The following is a 26030-nucleotide window of genomic DNA, read 5'->3' as shown; positions in this document are numbered from 1 at the left end:
AGGAGCAAGATAAAAACCCACCAGACCTAACAAATGAAGAGGAAATAGGCAGTCTACCTGAAAAAGAATTCAGAATAATGATACTAAAGATGATCCAAAATCTTGGAAATAGAATAGACAAAATGCAAGAAACATTTAACAAGGACCCAGAAGAACTAAAAATGAAACAAACAATGATAAACAACACAATAAATAAAATGAAAAATACTCTAGATGGGATCAATAGTAGAATAACTGAGGCAGAAGAACGGATAAGTGACCTGGAAGATAAAAGAGTGGAAATAACTACTCCAGAGCAGAATAAAGAAAAAAGAATGAAAAGAACTGAGGACAGTATCAGAGACCTCTGGGATAACATTAAATGCACCAACATTCGAATTATAGGGGTTCCAGAAGAAGAAGAGAAAAAGAAAGGGATTGAGAAAATATTTGAAGAGATTATAGTTGAAAACTTCCCTAATATGGGAAAGGAAACAATTAATCAAGTCCAGGAAGCACAGAGAGTCCCACACAGGATAAATCCAAGGAGAAATACGCCAAGACACATATTAATCAAACTGTCAAAAATTAAATACAAAGAAAGCATATTAAAAGCAGCAAGGGAAAAACAACAAATAACACACAAGGGAATCCCCATAAGGTTAACAGCTGATCTTTCAGCAGAAACTCTGCAAGCCAGAAGGGAGTGGCAGGACATATTGAAAGTGTTGAAGGAGAAGAAACTGCAACCAAGATTACTCTACCCAGCAAGGATCTCATTCAGATTTGATGGAGAAATTAAAACCTTTACAGACAAGCAAAAGCTGAGAGAGTTCAGCACCACCAAACCAGCTTTACAACAAATGCTAAAGGAACTTCTCTAGGCAAGAAACACAAGAGAAAGAAAAGACCTACAATAACGAACCCAAAACAATTTAGAAAATGGGAATAGGAACATACATATTGATAATTACCTTAAATGTAAATAGACTAAATGCTCCCACCAAAAGACACAGATTGGCTGAACGGATACAAAAACAAGACCCTTATATATGCTCTCTACAAGAGACCCACTTCAGACCTAGAGACACATACAAACTGAAAGTAAGGGGATGGAAAAAGATATTCCATGCAATTGGAAACCAAAAGGAAGCTGGAGTAGCAATTCTCATATCAGACAAAATAGACTTTAAAATAAAGACTATAAAAAGAGACAAAGAAGGACACTACATAATGATCAAGGGATCGATCCAAGAAGATGATATAACAATTGTAAACATTTATGCACCCAACAATAGAGCACCTCAATACATAAGGCAAATACTAACAGCCATAAAAGGGGAAATCGACAGTAACACATTCATAGTAGGGGACTTTAACACCCCACTTTCACCAACGGACAGATCATCCAAAATGAAAATAAATAAGGAAACACAAGCTTTAAATGATACATTAAACAAGATGAACTTAATTGATATTTATAGGACATTCCATCCAAAAACAACAGAATACACGTTTTTCTCAAGTGCTCATGGAACATTCTCCAGGATAGATCATATCTTGGGTCACAAATCAAGCCTTGGTAAATTTAAGAAAACTGAAATTGTATCAAGTATCTTTTCCGACCACAACGCCATGAGACTAGATATCAATTACAGGAAAAGATCTGTAAAAAATACAAACACATGAAGGCTAAACAATACACTACTTAATAACGAAGTGATCACTGAAGAAATCAAAGAGGAAATAAAAAAATACCTAGAAACAAATGACAATGGAGACACGACGACCCAAAACCTATGGGATGCAGCAAAAGCAGTTCTAACAGGGAAGTTTATAGCAATACAAGCCCACCTTAAGAAACAGGAAACATCTCGAATAAACAACCTAACCTTGCACCTAAAGCAATTAGAGAAAGAAGAACAAAAACACCCCAAAGTTAGCAGAAGGAAAGAAATCATAAAAATCAGATCAGAAATAAATGAAAAAGAAATGAAGGAAACAATAGCAAAGATCAATAAAACTAAAAGCTGGTTCTTTGAGAAGATAAACAAAATAGATAAACCATTAGCCAGACTCATCAAGAAAAACAGGGAGAAGACTCAAGTCAATAGAATTAGAAATGAAAAAGGAGAAGTAACAACTGACACTGCACAAATACAAAAAATCATGAGAGATTACTACAAGCAACTCTATGCCAATAAAATGGACAACCTGGAAGAAATGGACAAATTCTTAGAGAACAAATTCTTAGAAAGGCACAACCTGCCAAGACTGAATCAGGAAGAAATAGAAAAGATGAACAGACCAATCACAAGCACTGAAATTGAGACTGTGATTAAAAATCTTCCAACAAACAAAAGCCCAGGACCAGGTGGCTTCACAGGCGAATTCTATCAAACATTTAGAGAAGAGCTAACACCTATCCTTCTCAAACTCTTCCAAAATATAGCAGAGGGAGGAACACTCCCAAATTCATTCTACGAGGCCACTATCACCTTGATACCAAAACCAGACAAGGATGTCACAAAGAAAGAAAACTATAGGCCTATATCACTGATGAACATAGATGCAAAAATCCTCAACAAAATACTAGCAAACAGAATCCAACAGCACATTAAAAGGATCATACACCATGATCAAGTAGGGTTTATTCCAGGAATGCAAGGATTCTTCAATATACGCAAATCAATCAATGTGATAAACCATATTAACAAATTGAAGGAGAAAAACCATATGATCTTCTCAATAGATGCAGAGAAAGCTTTCGACAAAATTCAACACCCATTTATGATAAAAACCCTGCAGAAAGGAGGCATAGAGGGAACTTTCCTCAACATAATAAAGGCCATATATGACAAACCCACAGCCAACATCATCCTCAATGGTGAAAAACTGAAAGCATTTCCACTAAGATTAGGAACAAGACAAGGTTGCCCACTCTCACCACTCTTATTCAACCAAGTTTTGGAAGTTTTAGCCACAGCAATCCGAGAAGGAAAGGAAATAAAAGGAATCCAAACCAGAAAAGAAGAAGTAAAGCTGTCACTGTTTGCAGATTACATTATACTATACATAGAGAATCCTAAAGATGCTACCAGAAAACTACTAGAGCTAATTAATGAATTTGGTAAAGTTGCAGGATACAAAATTAATGCAAGAAATCTCTTGCATTCCTATACACTAATGATGAAAAATCTGAAAGTAAAATCAAGAAAACACTGCCATTTACCATTGAAACAAAAAGAATAAAATATCTAGGAATAAACCTACCTAAGGAGACAAAAGACCTGTATGCAGAAAATTATTAGACACTGATGAAAGAAATTAAAGATGATACAAATAGATGGAGAGATATACCATGTTCTTGGATTGGAAGAATCAACATTGTGAAAATGACTCTACTACCCAAAGCAATCTACAGATTCAATGCAATCCCTTACGAACTACCACTGGCATTTTTCACAGAAGTAGAACAAAAAATTTCACAATTTGTATGGAAACACAAAAGACCCCAAATAGCCAAAGCAATCTTGAGAAAGAAAAACAGAGCTGGAGGAATCAGGCTCCCTGACTTCAGACTATACTACAAAGCTACAGTAATCAAGACAGTATGGTACTGGCACAAAAACAGAAAGATCAATGGAACAGGATAGAAAGCCCAGAGATAAACCCACACCCCTATGGTCACCTTATCTTTGATAAAGGAGGCAGGAATGTACAGTGGAGAAAGGACAGCCTCTTCAATAAGTGGGGCTGGGAAAACTGGACAGGTACATGTAAAAGTATGAGATTAGATCACTCCCTAACACCATACACAAAAATAAACTCAAAATGGATTAAAGACCTAAATGTAAGCCCAGAAACTATCAAACTCTTAGAGGAAAACATAGGCAGAACACTCTATGACATAAATCACAGCAAGATCCTTTTTGACCCATCTCCTAGAGAAATGGAAATAAAAACAAAAATAAACAAATGGGACCTAATGAAACTTCAAAGCTTTTGCACAGCAAAGGAAACCATAAACAAGACGAAAAGACAACCCTCAGAATGGGAGAAAATATTTGCAAATGAAGCAACTGACAAAGGATTAATCTCCAAAATTTACAAGCAGCTCATGCAGCTCAATAACAAAAACACAAACAACCCAATCCAAAAATGGGCAGAAGACCTAAATAGACATTTCTCTAAAGAAGATATACAGACTGCCAACAAACGCATGAAAGAATGCTCAACATCATTAATCATTAGAGAAATGCAAATCAAAACTACAATGAGATATCATCTCACACCAGTCAGAATGGCCATCATCAAAAAGTCTAGAAACAAAACATGCTGGAGAGCGTGTGGAGAAAAGGGAACACTCCTGCACTGTTGGTGGGAATGTGAATTGGTACAGCCACTATGGAGAACAGTATGGAGGTTCCTTAAAAAACTACGAATAGAACTACCATATGACCCAGCAATCCCACTACTGGGCATATACCCTGAGAAAACCATAATTCAAAGAGTCATGTACCCAAATGTTCATTGCAACTCTATTTACAATAGCCAGGAGATGGAAACAACCTAAATGTCCATCATCGGATGAATGGATAAAGAAGATGTGGCACATATATACAATGGAATATTACTCAGCCATAAAAAGAAACGAAATTGAGCTATTTGCAATGAGGTGGATGGACCTAGAGACTGTCATACAGAGTGAAGTCAGTCAGAAAGATAAAGACAAATACCGTATGCTAACACTTATATATGGAATTTAAGGGGAAAAAAATGTCATGAAGAACCTAGGGGTAAGATAGGAATAAAGACACAGACCTACTGGAGAACGGACTTGAGGATATGGGGAAGGGGAAGGGTAAGCTGTGACAAAGCAAGAGAGAGAGGCATGGACATATATACACTACCAAACGTAATATAGCTAGTGGGAAGCAGCCGCATAGCACAGGGAGATCAGCTCGGTGGTTTGTGACTGCCTGGAGGGGTGGGATAGGGAGGGTGGGAGGGAGGGTGGGAGGGAGGGAGACGCAAGAGGGAAGAGATATGTGAACATATGTATAACTGTTTACTTTGTTATAAAGCAGTAACTAACACACCATTGTAAAGCAGTTATACCCCAATAAAGATATTAAAAAAAAAAGAAGTAAAGGGATAAACTGTGGTACATCCACGAAACTGAATATTATTTAGTACTAAAAAGAAACTGTGTCACTGGCAAAACCCGTTAACAATTCCAGGGAAGTAAAAATAGAATCTGGGTAATAAAATAAAATCGAACCTTTTTCTCTCCTTTGTGTTTAGTCTAGTTTCACTTGCTGACAGGAAACCGCCTGCAGAAGCCTGATATTCGGCACTTCAGATCAGAGTTCCCAGTGCAAAATGGCTGCGCCGACACTTCAGCTTGGTGGGCCGTGTGCAGAAGCGCTGTACACGGCGCCTCACTTCAAGATGGCGGCGGCGGGCCGTGCGCAGGAGCGTTGTGCACGGCGCCTCACTTCAAGATGGCGGCGGCGGGCCGTGGGCAGGGGCGTTGTGCACGGCGCCTCACTTCAAGATGGCGGCGGCGGGCCGTGCGCAGGAGCGTTGTGCACGGCGCCTCACTTCAAGATGGCGGCGGCGGGCCGTGGGCAGGAGCGTTGTGCACGGCGCCTCACTTCAAGATGGCGGCGGCGGGCCGTGCGCAGGAGCGTTGTGCACGGCGCCTCACTTCAAGATGGCGGCGGCGGGCTGTGCCCAGGAGCGCTGCGCTCCACACTGTGGTCGGCAGCACAGGGAGCAGCATAGCTGCACCTGACCAGAAAGAACTCTGCACCCTCCCTGCTGAGAAGAACCCTATAAAGCTGGGGGGGGGCAGTTGTTTTGTTCTGTTGGCCGCTCCGCAAGGTTTGCGGAATCTTAGTTCCCCACAAGGGACTGAACCCGGGCCCTCCGCAGTGGAAGCAGAGTCCTAACCCCTGGGCCGCCAGGGAGTACCCTGGGAGGCGTGGATTCCAGAGAGTGAGCTTGCACCTTTCCATCCTTCGATCAAAGGATAAAGCTTTCCTTTGCTTCTAAACCAAACTTGGTCCCGCTGTTTGCTCGAACAGCACTGAGCAAACAGAACCAACTCGGGAGAGTCGGTAACAAAACGAGCTGTCAAAGCCATGAAAAGCCATGGAGGAACCTTAAATGCATGTGACTAAGTGAAAGGAGCCAGTCTGCAAAGGCTGTAGTACTATGTGTGTATGTGATTCCAACTGCTCTAGAAAAGGCAAAATGATGGAGACGGCAAAATGGTCAGTGGTTGCTGGGAACTGTAGTGGGGCGGGGGTGTTTGCAGTGATGGGGAGGATGGAGAGGCAGAGCACAGAGGATCTTTAGAGCAGTGAAATTACTCTGTATGATACCATCATGATGGATACATGTCCTTAATACATTTGTCCAAGTCCAGAGAACGGTACAACACAAGAGTGAACTCATGTGAAGTATGGACCTTGGGCAATTACAACGTGTCAAGTTAGATTAATCAGTTATAACAAATGTACCACTTTGGTGGGGATGTTGATAATGGGGGAGGCTGTGCATGTGTTTATGGGTTTTCTCTGCACCTCAAGTTGTTGTGAACCTTACACTCAAAACACAATGCCTTATTGGAAAGAAAAAAGGGATTCTTTAAGTGCAAGACCCCTACCAAACCCAGGCTAAGGATGACCACGGCTTTAGCACTCTGGTGCTGGACACGGCTGGACAGATCCAGTAAGCCTGAAGCTTAAGCTCACGGACTCTGGAACCCGACTGCCTGTGTCTAATCCCAGCTCTGCGACGGTACTACCTACACAGCCTGTGGTAAGTTTCCTAACTTCCCTGGGCCTCGGTTTGCTCATCTGTAATATGGAGATAGTACCTATGTCGTAGAGTTCTTGTGAGAATTAAGTGACTTAATATATATAAAGTATCTAGAACAGCTCCAGCACACGATGAGCAGTATGCATTAGCTGTTGTGATCACACTGACTGCTTTTTAGACAGTGTGCTTCCTATTGTCATAAGGTCTGGCAGTGTGGTCAGCTTTAGTTTGCGAGGCAGTGTGGCAGGGACTTCAGTATTCATATGAGAACAGGCTTTGGATGGATGTGACTTTGAAACCCAGTCTGCCTCTTACGGCTGAGTAACATCTTGGCCACAGGCTCCTGATCTGCAAAGCGGGGATGCTAATCTCTGCCCTCCCTAATCCACAGGTCTTTGAGCAGAACAAAATAAAATGCACTAAACTGCTTTTTTCAAAATGCTTATTTTTTTAAGTTAACGTAGGGTAAAATTGACTTTTCTGGTGTACACATAGAACCACCACCACAACCAGGGTAGAGAACAGTTCCTTCACTCCACGGGCAATAACTTCTTAATCTTTAAAGTGCTCCACAAATGTTGATAGTACAGTGTTTCACGGGCTAACACCTGGCTCTCCTACAGTGGGACACCAGATAAGGAATATTCAAGGCCTAGCACATTTCTTAGAACATTAAAGGAAAAGACAAATTCCAATGTCTGAACTTCCTGATCATCAGCTGCCTTTGCACTGGCTGTTCCTTCACCTGCAACATTCTTTCTACAGATATCTGCATGACTCACCCCTCATCTCCTTCAGATCTTTGGTCAAATGTCACCTTCTCAGTGAGGCCTCCCATGACCCCCTAATGTTAAACCATCCGTCACTTTGGAACTCTCTTACTCTGCTCCATTTATTCTTTTTTCCCCAGCATGCATCACCTTCTATAAACTATACAATTGACTGACTTGTTTTTCTTATTGTTGGCTCTCTGCTCCCTCTGATAGAATGCAAGCCCCCCTAGAACAGAGATCTTTGTCTGATTTGTTCACTAATGTATCCCTAGCACTTAGAAAAGTGCCTAGGACATAACAGGGGCTCAATACGTATTTGTTGAGTGAACTTGCTTAAGACAACAGGAATAAAATTAAACTATCCTTACCTTTTGTTTGCGAAGACTAAATGTGTAATTGTATAAGAGAAAGCATCCATCCCAGTGGATGTATATAAGCCTAAGCTGGACCACAGTTGGAATAATGGGAGGGCATATCTGATTCCATGTTTTAGTGAATTCCTTCCCCATGAAAAAACACCAAGACTCATAAATTTTCTCTCTCCATCTTTGGCTCAATGAGTGATGAAAGATTTTCTTTTTCCTCGCCTACTAGGAACCAGCGTTTGGGCAATTAACAACTGCTAAAACCCTTTCTGCCTGAGCAAAAAGTTTAAAAATTCATGGAGACGACATGGGCTGAGTTTCATCCATATATTGATGAGCCCAGGCAGTGTGGGTAAGCCTTAGAACCCAGAGAGTGTGCCACTCAAGTTGCAGAGCTAAGAGATGCTTAACTTCCTGGAAAAAGGTCAAACACGCATCTGCTGAGGGAGCAGCTCCATTTCCACATTAACAGATCTGCCGGGCCTTTCATCCTCCGAGCTCTGTTCCAGCCACAGCTACATGAAAGTGTGTGCCGTCTTTGATGAGTTCAAATCCACTCACACAGGCCTTGATCTCCTGTGAGTGGCAACACTCTGGTTCCCACAGGTGGGACACTGTAGGTCCCCAGCCAAGAATTTGGGCTTCGGAGGTAGGATTTGTAGGTGAGTGAGCTTTTGCACCAGCAACTCCCTCCCCTTGTTGGAGAACGCCAGCGTGTCAGGAAATTTCATGGGAGAGGGTTTCCTCGAGGTCAATAGAGGTGAGATTTTTTTCCATGTATTAGAAACTACCCTCCCCAACCTGAAATATACCCAACTAGAGAAATGCCAAAAGACGGTCACAAAAAATATTCATGCACGTGAATATTTACATTTAGCAAATTAAAGCTTTTAACCTAAAATTATAAAGCAACTATAACTGTGTTATCCACAAAACAATCACAGGATATTTATTTACAAACAGAATTTACAGAAGTCTCCAAGCAGCCCCAGGTGGGACTGGGACAGAAGCTTGGCATTATCTGACAATCACACCGGCTTGTCTCTGATTTATCAAGACCTTCCTCTGAAGGTCATTGTCAAACATCTAACCCAAGGCCCTTGATAACCTGTAGTCTGGAGCTAAATAGCCATCTTGGGTCCCTCTCATTGCTGCCCATGATGTGCCTTTCAAAATAAATTAAGGTGATTTCTAGTGACATTAACTTACTGTAAAATAAAATAACATAAAAACCACATGTGGTTTGGGGGATATATTTCACAATATTATTTCTAGGCCTTTTCATCCTAAGCTGGAGCTGGAAAGGTGCCCACCTTGGTGATGATCGGGAACGCTGGCCCCTCTGGGCAAGATCCTGTCCTGAGGGTGAACTGCTCTGCCCCCCTCCCCCCTTTGTATTCCCGCCTCTCACGCTCAAGACCGAAGACACCATTTCACTCACAGGCCTCCCTGGTCTTCTTCCTCTTCTGCTACTTCTCCATTGCTCCATGGATTCTGCCTCTTTAACTGCCTCTGGAATCCAGTCCCTCTGGAACCCACCTCTCTCTTCCCCTCACTGCCGGGCCACCCTCAGCTCTCCCAGGTCAAGTGCTATATACCCTGCAGGCCTGCTTCCCCCTCCAGCCCCTTCCCCACACTGCAGCCGACTGACCTCTCGAGCACTTCAACTGGACATGATCACGTCACTTCCTGCAGCAAACTTTCCCGCACTTGCCCATGGCCTACAACATAAGGTCCTTCACAAGTCCTCTCACCTCCAGCTCGGAACAGACCACTCTTGCCCCACTCCGGCCTCATCTCCCTTCTTTGGCTAAATCTCACTTATCCGTTGACTCAGTCTTCCCTGAGCTTCCGCTCTACTTATGCCGAACATGGGGTTCCCTGAACCTGTGGGCCCGCTCTCAAGGGCAGCTCTCACACGTGCAGCAACCTCTGATTGGCTCAGCCTTGTTCGCCTTCACTGCATGGTTAATTTAAGTGGCCCCCTCCTTCAGAAGTCATCACCTACATCACGCACTCAGGCTAACCTTCCTGACCATCCCAGCATGCTGCAGGCCGGGTAACGGGCTGTTCTGAGAAACCACTCTTGGGTTTCTTCCCCTCACAAGCTGATGGCTCTGTCGATTTAAAGTCTCAAACTCTAATTATGTACCCATATCTCCTGGGACGCTTTCTAACTATAGAAATTCCCAGGCTTCGCCCTCAACAGCTCTGGAAAAGTGGCCCAGAATCTGCGTTGAATAAGCTCTCCAAATGACCCAAATGATTCGCTGCAGTTGGTCTACCACATTGTGGGAAACCCTTCTCCAGACCAGAATCTCTAAAGATGAAAAGTGCATCCCCTGGGGATTTCCAAGATGATACATTGGAGTGCAGGGAAAGAAAATTGTTTGAAATTTTCTTTCAGAATTTTCAACCTCATTCCTAAATTTTTTTTGTGTGTGTACTCTTTATGAACACAATTATTAGCAAAGTAGTCATGATTTATAAATAAATATGCCTATGTTGGGGTGTGCAATTTTGTAGTTTCAATAATCAGCCACAATTCTTCATCCCTCCCAGGATCTACACAGGTTGCCAAGTGACTCAGCAGTTCTACTAGTAGCTGACTCCCCTGCCCCCTGACCTTGGGCCCAGCTGTCAGACTAGTTTTGCCTGACGGAATGAGGGCAGACCTGACAGTGCAGCAGTTCGGAGCCTGACCTAGTAGGTATCATGATGTGTTTCTACTTGCCCTCTTGCATCTCTGACATTGCCATGAGAAAATGTTCCGTGGGCATGTTCTGTGGGCTGGCCCACGGATCTAAGGAGGAGAGACACGTGGAGAAGACCTGGACTCAAGCTGCGTCCCAGAGCCACCCAGACGAGCCTGGCCTACGTTAGTCAACTCCCAGTCAACCTGAAGACACGTGAGCAAGACAGTGTGTATCATCTATGCCATCTGGAGGCTGTGGTTGTTTGTTATAGTAGTAGCTCCTGATACAGCAATAATTGGTTTAGATTTTAGGCTCACTGAGGACAGGGTCTGTATTTCAGCTCTGCATCCACTGCAACTTGTAGGCAGTCAGTAAATAACAAGAATGAATGAATGAATGAATGGATAGAATCTCTATTTCCCGAGAACATCCTCATCAATACTCTCTGTGGCCCTGTTTGAAAAGATTTATGATGAACTCACTTTTCCAAAACCAACTACAAAGGCTGGGGCTCTTAGGGCTCCCCAGGGCACCTTTTCTGCCAGTCAGACTCAGAGCTTGGTGTCCAAGGGTACTCCAGGCTCTTGTATAATCATGAGATCAAAATACTGACCCTATTAACCATAAAATTAAACCTCTGAGTGGTCCAAGGGCTGACCTTGGCCTGGTTCTGTTCTTTTCTTTGACCAGTTGGGCTCTTCATTTCACCAGCCCCCACTAATCCAACAAGACCCTAGTATCTAATCTCTGCTTTAAATTCATGACTGCCTGTTGCCTGTGGGAGGATCAACTTCCCAACTCCTGGGACAGCATCTGAGACTGCCAGGCCCTTCTCCTTGTTTGGAAACCTAAGCCCTAGCCACTTCCAGAATCAGGGCTGAGAATGCTCTGCTCCCTCCACCCCTGCCAAAGAAAACCCAGAAAATCTCTGTGCCCTGATTTTATTGAGAAAACACGACTACCGTATACACCGAGAATAATTAGTATCCAAGGAAACATCTGAGTCTCTGTACACATCAGTGCGAGTCTGACTGCGGAACGGCTTACAGATTTCCTTGTGCCGATCACAGCTCCTTCCTTATCAGTGCCAAGGCCTAGAAGTCAGCTGTAAAATGCTAATTTCCACCAACTTCCCCAATGCCCAAGTCCCTAGAGAGGGATCTGCCCAAAGGTCCTCTTGCCCACATTTCATTCTGTAGCAACAGACCAGAAAACAGAACATTTGGATTCTCTCTAAATGAAGTCAGGAAATTTTGAGGTTTGGGTATGCCACTAGGATGCAGAGTGTGGCTGGGAGTAGGGGAATGCAGTGGAGGTCCCCTGATGGTGGGCAACTAGGATCTGGAACCTTCCCCCAGCAGAGCTTCTCATGCCTCATCCTGCATGTGGGGCTGTTCAGAAAATGCAAGTGGGGCAGCATCAACTCCATCATCAAAATGCAAGTGGGGCATCATCAACTCCATCCTATTTTCTTCTGTGCTTTCTTTTCTTCCCTCTTCCCTCCCTCACTTCTTCCTTCCCTTCCTTCTTTTCCTCCTTCCTGATTCTTTATCTTCCATCCCTCCACTTTTTCAGGAACTACTTTGGAATTTGAAAAAGAGTTGGGAGTTAATACTCTTTCTTATTCAATACTTCTATAGTGTTTCCAATGTGAAATTAATTGCTATCATTCATTGAACACCTATGAGGTGCCAAACACTCTGCTAGGAGATACAGATATCTCCTCTATATCTATATCTATAGAGAGATATATATATAATATCTTTACCTATATTCTAATTCAGATACTAATCAAAATCCATCATGGAGGTATTTTTATTTCCTTTAAAAAAACAAAATGAAAACCTCAGGGGGTTAAGTTACTTTTCCAAGACCAAACAGCAGGTGAGTAGCAGAAGCAGAATTCATTTCCACATACTGCAGTGCCTGAAATTCTAAAGTGGAATCTTAAGAGGATCTAGTGCAACTACCTTATTTTATGAATAAAGAGATAAGAGCCTAGCAAAGAGAAGTGAGTTTCATTTAACTCTGATTCATTTAGTCATAACAACTTTATGAGATATAAACCAGTATTAACATCATCTCTGTTTTAAAGATGTGGAAACTGAGGCACAGGGAGATGAACTGACTTGCCCAAGACCTTATGTCTGGTTAAATGGTGGAGCTGGGATTCAAACCTAGGCAGTCTGGGTCTCCCGGGGTCCAGTTTTAGCTACCCTATGCTGCCGTCCTACGATGAAGACTGGATAAGAAACAGACAGGGACACAGCACAGAGGGAACCTAACCGTGACACCCAGGAGCCTGTCCTGTCCCCTCCAGTTTCATCATTAACAGGGACTGTGGGTGGAAACCAAATTGCACGTGAGTGGAGGGAACAGAGAGTGGAATGGCCTCGGGATTTCCTTGTGCTGATCATAGCTCCATTCTTGTCAGCACTGGGCCCAGAGGTCACGTGTGCAATGCTTAGTTGCACAAGCTCCGGGGAGAGACCTGCTGCCGGCCTTTTGCATGACCTGGGGGAAAGCTGACAACACAGCTGCTAGCATGGCCGGAACAGCATCTGAATCACTGCTGCCCAGCAAAAGGCAGATAGTTTTCCAGGGCAACTGTGGCCTAGATTTACAGCACTTAATTTCCAGTCTCTAGGCTGGGTGATCCATGATGCTTGCTGGGCAGAGGGAGGGAGTCAGTGAGCAGGGACTCGGTGCCAGACCAGCCAACATGGAAGTATAATAACAACCATGATAATGGTAGTGCTGGTGGTGCTGGTGGTGGCTACCGTTTACCGAGCCTCTGTGGGGAGCCAGGGACTGCACACGGATGGCCTGCAAGTGGTCCCCAAGCCTCACAACAACCCCGCCCAGGAAGTGCAATCACCCCGTTTTACAGAAAAAGAAACTGAGGTCCAGAGATGATAAGTACTTTACTCAACCTGTAAGTAATCATTACAGTTCTGTCAGGTACTGTTCTAAGCACCTGACCCTATTAACTCATGCCGTCCTTCCTCCAGCCTTATGAGGTAGGTGTGCTGTTATTACCTGCACTGTACAGATGTGGACACTGAGGCCCAGACTTACACTGCTGACAAGGGGCAGAGCTGTGATTCAAATCCAGGCAACCCGGCTCCGGTGGGCATGGCGGTAACCACTGGACAGCACTGCCCCTCCACGGTATCAGGATGCAAACCCAGGTCTGTCTGGGGCCTATCGATTTTCCATCACGTCATGGTGCCTTGGGCCTCCATGAGCCTGGAATCTGTCTTCTTGGGTACCTTAAACTTAGCTCATTTACACAAATCTGCTTAGGGTTCACCATCCTGTATGCCCTGCCCCCCACACAACCGCTTCACATTTCCATTCCCTCTGCCTGGCACGACCTTACTTTGCTTTCCTACATTCTTCAGCTGGTTACCTCTGACTCAGCTTAACCTCTTCTACTCTGGGGAGGCTTCCCTGACTCTTCTCACCAACCAGTTAGGACTAAGAGAGCGGCTCTGTGTCCCTGCGGAGGCCTGCACATGCCCGTCACTGCAGGTTTGGAGAAGTGACCAAGTCTGCTGCAGACTCACTGAGTTGGAGATGGTGGCAGGCAGAGCCGGGCACCCAGAGTCCAGGAGAGATGCCAGCATTGCCAAGGCCTGGGAACCAGCCGTGGCAAGTCCTGTCTGCTGGGTCAGAAAACACATGGAGCCAAATAAGTAACCTTCCGCTAGAGACAAAGGAGATCTTTGGGAGGCTTGCTCAGGTCTGCAACATACCTGAGGATGCAAAGGAAGGGCTGAAATGAGGGGAAACACCAGTCACTTGGAACACCTGAATGAAGGTATTCACAGATGAGGAGACAGAGAAACACAGAGATGGAAAGACAGAGAGACAGAGAGAGAAACACACACACACAAAAACAGAGAGACAAAAAGACACAGATAAAAACAGAGAGACAGGGAGACAGAGCGGGCACAGGCTGTAAGCAGTGCAGCACTCAATTTCATCACCTTCAGTTCCTACAGCCTCTGCCTAAGCTTCCACAGGGCAGGTGGCCAGCCTGGCGGTGCTTCTGGTGGCCAGGTGCCACCCTAATGAGGAATTTAGCAAGTTCACTCTGGAGAGCAAAGGCATGCTATTAGGCATCTTAAATTTACGAGGTCCAAAACAGAACTCCTGTTTTCCTGCCATCTCCCCCACCCATACTGCCCCTTTTCCATCCTCCCCATCTCAGCAGATACCCCATCCAGTGCTTTAAGCTAGAAATGTGAGGAGATGCCAGGATTCCTCCCTCTGGAGCCTCCCACACCCAGGCCATCACCAGCTCTTATCTCCAACGCAGCCTCTGAATCCACCTACTTCTTTCAACTCCGCGGTCACCGCTAGCGTCCGAGCCGCTGTCATCCCTCACCTGGACCAAGCCGGAAGATCTCCTCTGACCTCCCTGTCTCCCCACCTGCTCCCCTGCTCTGATTCCCGCCCTTCAGTGCGAGTGGCATTCAATCTTCTTCTGCAGGCCGACATCGTCTGGGCCCCCTCCCCCTCACTCACTGCCTACAGCCAAACTGGCCTCTTTTCTGTCTCCCGAACAAGCCAGCCTCCTTCCCCAGCACTGCCCTTGCCCTCAGGCCTTTGCACGTGCTGTTCTCTCTGCTCAGAATGTTCTTCCCTGGCTCATCCTCCTTGCTGCCTCCTTGTCATCCAGGCCTCAAGTCCAATGCCACTTCCCCAGAGCTCTTCTCCGACCACTCCATTTCATGTTCACCCTAGACCCGCAATCCCACCAACTGTATCTTCTTCTATCCTCCTGAGGCATTTTCTTTATAGCGGGAATGGTTTCACTTCCTGTCGGACCTGACCCCCTCAGTCCTCTATTTCCCGCACCTCACACAGAACCCAGATGCAGGATTGGCACCCTGGGCGCTTGGTAATCATCTGTTGAAGGACTCCAGGCCCCCAGGGGAGTGCGGGCTATACCTCGGCAGAAACACAGTTACCTGGAGGGGCTGGACCTGGGGAGGTGGAGGGACACCTGTGAAATCACACAGAACCATACAGTGTGGCACCCCCGTTCCCATGACTTTGTTGCCTGATGGGGAAACTAGGTACAGACAAGGAAGTGACTTGTCTATGGTCACTTAGCAAAGTAGAAGCCAGGCCAAGCCCAGAACATAGGTCACCCAAGTCTTCAGCCAGTGTTTTTTTTTTTTCTGATTCCACAATTATCACAATTAAAATACGAGATTCTCAGGATATCAGTGCCTACTTGCTAGCCACTCACTTCCCCCTCTCTGAGGAGTACTTTTCTCCTAAATAAAAAAATACTAATAACCACCATGTGGCTGACTGCTTGCTCAAGCACTGAGCTAATTTAATTAAAAGCATCATTTCATTAATCCTCACATAACCCTGTGAAGCAAATACAACTACTAGCCCCATTTTACAGATGAGGAAACTGAGGCTCAGGGGCTTCAGCAACTGGCAGGACATCATGTACTGGGCAAGGGGCAAAATTAAATCTTGGCTCTAGATCAGTCTAGTCTATCTCCAGATGTAGCCCTTCAACCACTGTGATACCCTGGTTTGCTGGCCCCCCTCCTCCCAACAACCCGGGCACCAACATCAATGGGGTGCTCCTTGATAGCCTGGCACCTACTAGGCAGCACTCTGGGGCAGACTCTGCAGTGACCTTCACCTTGGAGAGCACTGGCTCAGAAAGTTCTGGGAACAGTGGGCTCAGCTGCAGTTATGGGGACACAGTCCCCTCTTGCAGGCTAGAGAAGCTGGCAGGAAGCCTCATGCTCACATAAAGAAGCAGGTGTGGGCAAGGCTAGCATGCAGATTTTTGCTAAAATAGGTAGTAGCTACTGCCACTGGCTCCCTGTGTGACCCTAACAGTAATGATGATGATGATGATAATGATGGTAATAATAACAATAATAGTAGCAACTAATAGCAGTTATATTAATAGTAATACAATAACTGTAATAGTAACAATAGCAACAATATTATAAATATATAATATTTATATAGTGCTTCCTATGTGCCAGGTACTGTTTTAAGCCCTGTTTATATATTCAATCAATTAGTCCTAATAGGAATCCTTCGTTATTATCTGCTTCCCATGCAGAGGACCAGAAAGGTAGAGTAACTTGCCCAGTTGTCACTGTGATTCAGTGTGGAGTCAGAATGGGGCCCAGATGATTTGGATCCCCATTCCACACAATCAGCATCCATCAGCATCCCCCTAGGCAAGTCATTCCATCACCCCTGCACCCAGGGGCTTCTCCCATTGGGAAAAGGAGGAGCTCAGATCTGAAGAACTCAGATGCGCATCTTTGATTCTCACTTTCAACAGAAAGAACCAGACACAGAAAAGTGGTTTCTTTCTCTACCTTCCTTTATCCTGATTTCTAATAATACTTGTCAGTCTATATTGATAATAGCAACATGGACAGACTTCCTGCTACATGTCAGACACTCAGCTAAGCACTTTACCTGTACCCTCACTCTCTCCTATACTCCTAATAATCCGATGAGGAAGGTTCTAGTATCTTTATTTTAGTGCTGAAGCACCCAAGGCTCAGAAAGGTTCAGTAACTTGCCCAAGGTCACACAGCAAGGAAGGTATGGAACTCTAATCAGGTTCCTCTGACCTCACAGTCTAGGCCTTGAACCACAAGTTTTGTCTGTTTGTTTCTCCTCCTCCCTCCTTCCTCTTTAGGAACAACTGAGCTGGGGAAGTAGCTGGCCTTAGCCAAGCAGCAGTAATGCCCCCTTAGGCCAGGCACTATGATACCTCATGGTTGATGCCATGTGACAGGTGGAGGGAAGCGCCCATGGGAAGCAGAGCTTTCCTATCCCAGCATCAGATTTCCACCCAAATATCCCCAGGCAGCCGATGCCAACTCCTTCCAGAGTGTGGCCCCCGAGTCCTCTCCAGCTGTCACTTGCAGGCAAGGGGAGGTTTTTGCACAGTAGTCCGCATGGAGATGGCAGCGGGGGCCTCCAGCTCCTGCAGAAAACAGCTGTTTCTGCTGCGCTTTCTGGTCAAACTGCTGAAGATAAGCTGGACTTGCCTTCACACCCACCAATGCTCTCTGAACTCCACTTACTTTTTTACTTATTTAAATTTTTTTTAAATTTTTTTAAATAAATTTATTTATTTATTTTGGCTGCATTGGGTCTTCATTGCTGCACACGGGCTTTCTCTAGTTGCGGCGAGCAGGGGCTACTCTTCATTGCAGTGCACAACGAAGGGGCTTCTCATTGTGGTGGCTTCTCTTGTTGCGGAGCACGGGCTCTAGGCACACGGGCTCAGTAGTTGTGGCTCGCGGGCTCTAGAGCGCAGGCTCAGTAGTTGTGGTGCACGGGCTTAGTTGCTCCACAGCATGTGGGATATTCCCAGACCAGGACTCGAACCCATGTCCCCTGTATTGGCAGGTGGATTCTCAACCACTGCGCCACCTGGGAAGCCCTCCACTTACTTTTTTAAATCACAGAAAGGTTTTCTCATATCCTTTCCCAGGGGGTTTGGACCTGCCTGGGGACAGAATCCTTCTCAGGAAAGGTGGAGACCTTCAAGGGCTTCAGAACGTGGCATGACATCAGCCCCAGGGTTCCCCTGCCCCGAGTGCTGCAGCATCTTCTTTTTTGGAGAAGGGGGATTAGGGGTGGAGGGAGGAACCGAGTGATCCCGTAGCCCCCGAGAACTGACCCCAGACAGGAGTCATCCCATTTTACAGAAGAGTCGAGTTAGGAATCTCGACTAGGAGTCAGGCTAGAACTCAGCCTTTCTCCCCTCCCTGGATCGTACTGCGAATAGCCAAGATGGTGAAGGACCCCTGAGCTGCTGGAGGAAAACTGGGGCTACTCTGGGACTTCTCCTGCCTCTCGGTCCTGGGGCCCCAGGACTGCTTTGTAGAGCCCACAGCAGAAGAGCCCTGGTAAGGCAATCCTGCTCCTAGACTCCTGTTTCGCCTCCCAGGGCCCCCTTCCCATAAAGCCTTGGCGATGCCCCACCAGAATCATTCCTGCCATCGTGAATATGAACCATATAATGAGCATTTTCAGGGCGCCAGGTTCCACGCTGAGCAGTGAGGCCTCATGGCAGTCCTGGGAGATGGGTGTCACCAACCCCATTACAGGGATAAACAAATCCATGTTCAGGGAGGTGAGATGACAGTCTAAAGTCACCCAGCCAGTATGGGATGGAGCCAGGATTCAAATTTAGGTCTGTCTGGCCCCAAGGGCCATGCTCAATGCTGCTATAACCACAATGTCTCCAGGGAGGGGTTTCAGCCTCCACATTTGTATATTAATGTTCCCTTGCCTCCTTTAGCCCTTTAATCAAATACCCTTTTAAAAATTTGCTCCCAACACTCCTTTTCCCCTTCCCTGCTTTAGTTTTCTCTGCAATTACCTATCACCATACTTTTGTAGTGTATTGTTTCTCTGCTGTCCCCCAACTTCAGTGCGGTCCCCATAAGGTCAAAGATTTGGGTTTTTCTTTTTTCACTGTTACATCTCCAGCACCCACCAGAAAGGGCTGGCACATGGTAGGCATTCAAAAGATATTTGTGAGCCAAAGAAACTGCGTGAACCCACCTCTTGTATTGTCAATGGTTTCTTCCATGTCCCTATGTTATAAATGTTTTGAGGACAGGGCTTGTATCAGATTCACCTCCACACAGTCCCATAATAGAGCAAAGGGGTTTGTTCTGGGTGTGGGAATGAATGAAAGGGATGCTTTCCCACTCTCTTCGTCTCCCTCAACTTCCAGTTCAGACACGCACAATCTCTTTCATGGACCACTGTAAAACCCTCCTTCCTGTCTCCCTGTATCCAATTAGGTCTCCTCCAAATCCATTTCCATAGCATACAGTGTCAGAGACTTTTTTTTAAACAGAAATCTGACCATGTCACTGCCCTGCTGAAACACCACAGTTGCTCCCTGATGTATATCCAAGCTCTTCCATGCAGCTCTGAGACCCTTCCTGCCCGGCCAGCTGAAGCTCCAGCTTCCTCTCCCACCATGGTACCCTTTCACATTATCTCCACTAACTCCTATCTGCTTTCCTCCCACGTGGTCTTATGCCTCTGCCTATGCTTTTTCCACTTCCAGGAATACCATCCTCTTTTATTCTCCTCTAAGCGCCCCCCTCCTCCCAATCCCATGGGGTTAGTGAACTCCATTCATCTTTCAAAATTCAGCTCAGACATTCCTTTTGCTCAGGAACCTTCAAAACTCTCCCAGATGATGCAGTTCTCCTTCTGTGTTGTCTGTCAGTCTAGCCTGACTCCTAGCCGAGATTCCTAACTTGACTCTTCTGTAAAATGGGATGACTCCTGCCTGGGGTTGGTTAGGCAGCAAATTCAACCACCCAACTACTATGGACTGAATGTTTGTGTCCCCCCTCAAATTCACATATTGAAGCCCTAATCTCCAATGTGATGGTACTAGGAGATGAGGTCTTTAGGAGGTGATTAGGTCATGGGGGTGGAGCCCTCATGATGGGACTGTGCCCTTATTAGAAGAGACACAAGAGAGAGCTTACGTCCTCTCTCCCTGTTTTCCACCCAGCGAGGACACAGCAAGAACATGGCCATCTGCAAAGCAGGAAGCAGACTCTGACGGAACCCAGCCACACTGATGGTGGACTTCCCAGGTTCCAGAACCGCGAGGAATGATGTCTGTTGTTTAAGCATTAGGTCTATGGTAGTTTGTTAGAGCAACCAGAACTCCTAAGACAACAACACAGTTGAAATAAAGGAAGAAAAGGCCCTAGACCCACCAGTTTACAGCACCTTTTTCTATACTTTACAAAAGGAGAAAAGGTCTTCAGTCCGATTATATTGATTTCTTCCTTAGGAAACAATGCATGTATATTGGGTAATTTGCCTTCCCTGACTTCAGCCAAACACACACAGCAAATCAGAATTTTGCCGGAGGAAAGTACACTGGCTACTTGAAGCGGAAAGACAGATTTAGAAGAACTCTAGACATAATAATCTAGGGTCATCTAGTACAATGGTGAACAGTCTCACATACAACAACAACTTTTAGGGTCATCATGTATTATAACATTTTATTTTGCTCTTTCAAACCTCAAAAAAGATATACCATACTGGTTTTTATTAACCAGACAAGAAAGAATAAAAATAGTAAGTTTTAACCCAAAGGCTAAAATCAGAAAAGAAAAATCTTCATAACAGGAAACTTTATCACTGAAATAGTCCCTACATGGAATAACCCTAAGAATAACACAATGGTGACACAGTAACTATTGTATGTGTGTTATTGCTGCTACTACTATTGAATACTCCGAAGATGCCCTGGAGGGTTTATGCAGCATAATAGTTAAAAGCATCGGTTCTGAAGTCAAAACGACCTGGGTTAATATCCCAGCTCTTCTATTTCCCAGCATTGTGACCTGGGCCTGTCATTCATCTTTCTGTGTCTCACGTTGCTCATCCTAAAACAAGGATAATAATTCTATAAACAAGGATAATAATTCTATCTCATCCATAGGCTGGTTGTGAGAATGAAATGGGTTAATCCATGTGAAGTGCTTTGAACAAGGCTTGGCACATAGCGAGTGTGCAATGAATTAGTAGTTAAGCCACAGGAAGATGTGGCTCTGGCCTCCTTGGAAAGCAGGCAGGATGACGTATGTGCAGGAAGGAGAGGCAGAGTCTGTGAGCTTTGAGGAAGGCCCAGGGTAGGACTGGGTAAAGGGCATCCTGCAACCAACCTCTGCATACTTCATGCCAGCCAGCTCGTTCACTGTAGCCACAGCTTTCCTCAAAGGCGCTGCATCACAGGAGATTTTGAAAGCACGGCAGGCCCTCTGCACACCCCGCTCTTGGACTGCTTGGTACCTTTCACTTTGGCAGGCCCCTTGTTAGTAAAGAGGGAGCTGATGAGTTGCTGCAATCCCTTGAGACTCACTGAGCACAGGAAGTCACATGACTCCCACCCATCACTAAACAGACATGTACTCTTTGGTCAACCATCGTCATCATCATCACCAACCTACATTTCCTCTTGGCTCCAGCCATTCTCTATCATTTCCAAGCTTCTGCTTTTGCTTTTCCCTCTGCCTGGCTGCCCTTTCCCCAGCTTTCTCCAAGTCAGAATTCCTGCTAAACACTGACACCTCCCCTCAAACATCACTTCTTCTGTGAAGTCACCCCAGCTAGCTCCCCCAAGAGTTTCTCATAGTGTGGTCGGCCAATCACTGACACAGAATGATTTGTGGTGCTTGCTGACCACAGACCTCCTACTTTTGGGGTGGGAACCTAGTCAGCTGCATTGTTACCAACCTCCCAAATTGACTCTAATACACACTAAAGTTTAGAGAGGCTTCCCAGAGAGCTGGCCTTGTACAACTTACACTTAGCCATTTCTCTGTCACCTGGGCTCCTCCAGGACTTTTCACATGAACTCTGAGAGCACACCTTGTCATATTCCAGGTGAACTGCTTACAATACATCTCCCCTCACCAGACTGTGAGCTACTTGAGGGCAGAGAACATGCCTGAATTACATTTAAATTCTTGGCACTTCCAGCAATGTTGCCATCCTTGAATCCTCTTTTCCCTCACATTCCATCCATCACCAAGTTCAGATGGTTCTACTTTCAAAAGATTTTTTTTTACCACTTTTTCACCTCTTCTACCCCAATGACCTTACTCCAAACTAACATCATCTCTGCCCATGGACTACTGCAATGGTCCACCTGCTGATCCTTCCAGTTTGACCCTTGTCCCTTACAACTTCCTTTCCACAAAGCATTCAGAATGATTCCTTAAAAAAACATAACTCACATATTCAAGAAAGCACTGATATCCAGAAAATATAAAGAATCCTCAAAACTCTAGAGTAAGAAACACAAAAGCAACTTAAAAAATGGGTAATAGACTTGAACGGACACTTCACCGAAGAGGATATAAGGAAGGCAAAAACACACATGAAAAAATATTCAACATCATTTGCCATTAGGGAAATGCAAATTAAAACCACGGCGAGATACCACTAAATGGCTAAAATAAAAAATACTGAAAATGCCAAGTGCTGACAAGAACACAGAGCAACTAGAACTTCTATACACTGCTGAAGGGAATGCAAAATGCTACAACCATGCTGGAAAATAGTTTGGCAGTTTCTTATGAAACTGAATGTAAATTGACCATATGTCCCAGCAATCCAACTCCTAGGTATTTCTTTACCCTAGAGAAGCAAAAACGTATGTTCACACAAAAACCTGGACACAAATGTTTATAACAGCTCTATTCATAACTGCCAAAAGCTGGAAAGAACCCAAGTGTCCTTCCGGGGTGAATGGATAGACAAACTGTGATATGTCTATTCAATGGAACACTAGCCAATGAACAAACTCTTGATATGCTCAACAACATGAATGAATCTTGAAGACATTATGCTGAGGGAAAGAAGCCAGCCTTCAGAAGGTTACATACTGTATGAGTCTTCTTATATGACATTCTCAAAAGGACAAAACGGTAGTGAAGGAAAGTACAGCTGTAGTTGCCATATGTTAGAAGTGGGGTGTTTGTGGTTACAAAAGGATAGCAGGAAGGAGTTTTTTGATGAAAGAACTTGTCTGTGTCTTCATTGAGGTGTTGGTAGTTCCATGAATCTATACATGTGTCAAAAGTCACAGAACTCTATGCCAAAGCAAAGTCAATTTTATCATATGGCAATTAGAAAAATAAAATGAGTTGAAAGAATAAGTCAAACCATGTAACCGCCTTGTTCGAAACCTCCAACTTAGAATAGAATCCAAACTTCTCTCCACAGCCCATGAGTCCCCACCAGATCTGGTTTCAGGTACCTCTCAGATCACATCTTCTCAAACTCTCCCTTCTTGTGTCTCTCTACCTACCCCGAGGCTCACTCACTATTTCCTCTGCCTGGAATTCTTTTCCACAGATATTTCCAAAAACCCATTTCTAAACCTCCTTCATGCCTCTGTTCAAATATCAACTTCTCAGAGAGACCTTCTTTAACTGACTTTTCTATAATGGCATTTCCCCTGCCCTTATACTGTTTCATTTTAATTCACGGCACTCATCGCTAACTGACATCTCACTGGATGTGCTTTATGGTTATTTTCTGTTTCCCCACCAGAATATAAGATCCACAAGGGTAGGAATCTTGTCTGTACCGCTCATCCTCAGCATCTAGGGCACTGCCTATCACAAGATAAGAGCTCCATAAATATCTGTTAAATGATTAATGAATAAACCCAAGAGATGAATATTCAATGATGGAATTCCCAATGCTTTGAACTTGGAGACATACTTTGGCTTCTTTGTAGCATCCCTCAAATCACCTGCCCACTTGGCCTCTGAGTAAAGCAGCCCCAGCCCAGAATATTTAGTTCAGCTATTGGTGCTTTAAAAATGATTTAAGCTCAACAGCTCCCTTCTAAGTGCAGCCTTCTGGGTGCTTGGTTAGGTAACTAGCATGAGGATGAGCTAGGACAGGGCAAGGCTGTAAGCACGCTCATTCTTAGAGTAAGGCCACATGGGGTTTCCTACGGGCTTGTAAAAAGCCATCTAGAAGTGGGCATCTACTAATGTGGGCAAAGGAGTTGGAGATGAGATTGAAGAAAGAAAAAATATACCACCTCTCCTCAACACCCTTCCAAGGAGAAGGAATAAATCAGCACTTAGAGGACACCTACTCTACATGTTCCAGGCACTCTCTAAAGGTTCTTATTTAATCCTCCATCCATCCTGCACGGTGGGGTCTATGGATCCCATTTTCATAAGTGAAAAAACCCAAACACAGAGAGGTTAAGTAACATGCCCAATGTCACACATCTACAGGCAATGGCCAGTGCTTTGAACCCAGGTCTGTGTAGCGTCCAACCTCATTCTTTTCCCACTTTGAATTTTAGAAGCAATAGTCAGAGGCATGACGGTGAGCACTGTCCAGAGAAGCCAAACAGACATGCCAACCTCAAGTAGGAAATGCCAGCCTGGACACAGCTGACCAAGTTCTTCACTAAAACTTTTCAAAGACCGGCATCAGCAAGTCTGCTAAAGCAAGCGGCTGAGTACCTTCCAGTAAAAGTGTACTCAGCGTCTGCTCTGTAACTCAGATCAGGGTACCCACATATATTATCTCATTTAATTTTCATTATCATTTAAAAAGAGTTACCTGTATGAAGTATTAGAGGCTGTTTATCCAAAACAATGGCATAAACCCTGCAAGCAAACACGAACACATTGAGAATTCTCTATCCCCCCACTTTATGCCAGTTAGAAATTTTGCAGTTACCTTCAAGACAGAGCAATATGAAACCCCACAACTGCATATAAATTTCATTTTGTGACTTCTTTTAGTCTTGGTCAGTGTTTTACATACTAGTTGGCACAGGAATTATTGTTCAGAGTTGCATACACAAAAACCATGTATAATGCAATTTGGGGGGCAGTGAAAATATTTTCAAAGGTATTTTGGTTATGAATGATTTCCACCCCACACTATGGCTTTGGAATCTAAATATGAGTCAGACGCAGCTCTACTCTACCTCTGGCCTCCTCTCATTCACTCCTGCATGATAGGTAATCAAGAAATCTTAGATCCAGAAAGGAAATCAGAGACTACCAAATGCTACTCTTTGCCAGGGCAGCAATGCCTGAAGGTTACCACACACTTCTGATGACAGTGGTCCTACCCACTGGACCACTGCTACCATCAGCACCCTCTTCCTGCATTTACCTGCTACCTGCTCCCCTCCACATCCACCCATGGCTGCTGGCTTTGCTCTCCAGCCCTGCAGAACAATTATAACCCCTCTTTCCTACGATAATCGTTAGGATATTTGAAGCCTGCTATTAGGATGATTCTTTCTTAACGTTATAGTGATCAAGAAAAGCGTCACACATCTGCGCTGCCCTTTTTAATAATAACTCGATGGCTTTTACTTCTGGGTGTACATCTCTGCACATCCGAGATACTGACACCCACCTCCCCACAAGGTGGCTCCACTGATTAGGTCCTACATTTTGGGAGCTGTGCCCTGGAAACACGCAGCCTAGCTGCGAAGAGGAAGAACGGAGATCTCATGTCATGTGGCAAGTGTTCTTACAGTGGTATAAATTAGGTGCCAACCACATGCGGAGACAAAGGGTCAGGGCTGCAGCCCCTCCACTGGGAAAGACTGCTGACCTGTGAACTGGACGCTCGTGAAACACAGCTTGTATCCTGAGTCTCTCCAGGGAAACTGACCAGGTCTCCCGCTTTGCTTGCTTACCAACCTCATCCGTGTCTCAGACACCTGCCTCAACATCAAGCGCACAGTAGGTGCTCAATGAGTCTTACTCCAACCCTCTGGCACTTCAAAAGGGCCTGGAGGTAAGAATAACTAAGTT

At 44.9% G+C, this 26030-nt stretch overlaps 1 pseudogene; it reads left to right on the top strand.

Moving 5' to 3' along the window:
* Positions 1-6671: 6671 nt before the first annotated feature.
* The window catches only part of LOC132529291 (protein HP-25 homolog 1-like), a 116804-nt pseudogene continuing 97445 nt past the window's right edge, over positions 6672-26030 (top strand).

This window comes from Lagenorhynchus albirostris, chromosome 11 (assembly GCF_949774975.1).
Source record: "Lagenorhynchus albirostris chromosome 11, mLagAlb1.1, whole genome shotgun sequence".
Classification (NCBI taxonomy): domain Eukaryota; kingdom Metazoa; phylum Chordata; class Mammalia; order Artiodactyla; family Delphinidae; genus Lagenorhynchus; species Lagenorhynchus albirostris.
The sequence above is the reverse complement of the archived record's forward strand: the minus strand, read 5'-3'. Positions and strand labels throughout refer to the sequence as shown.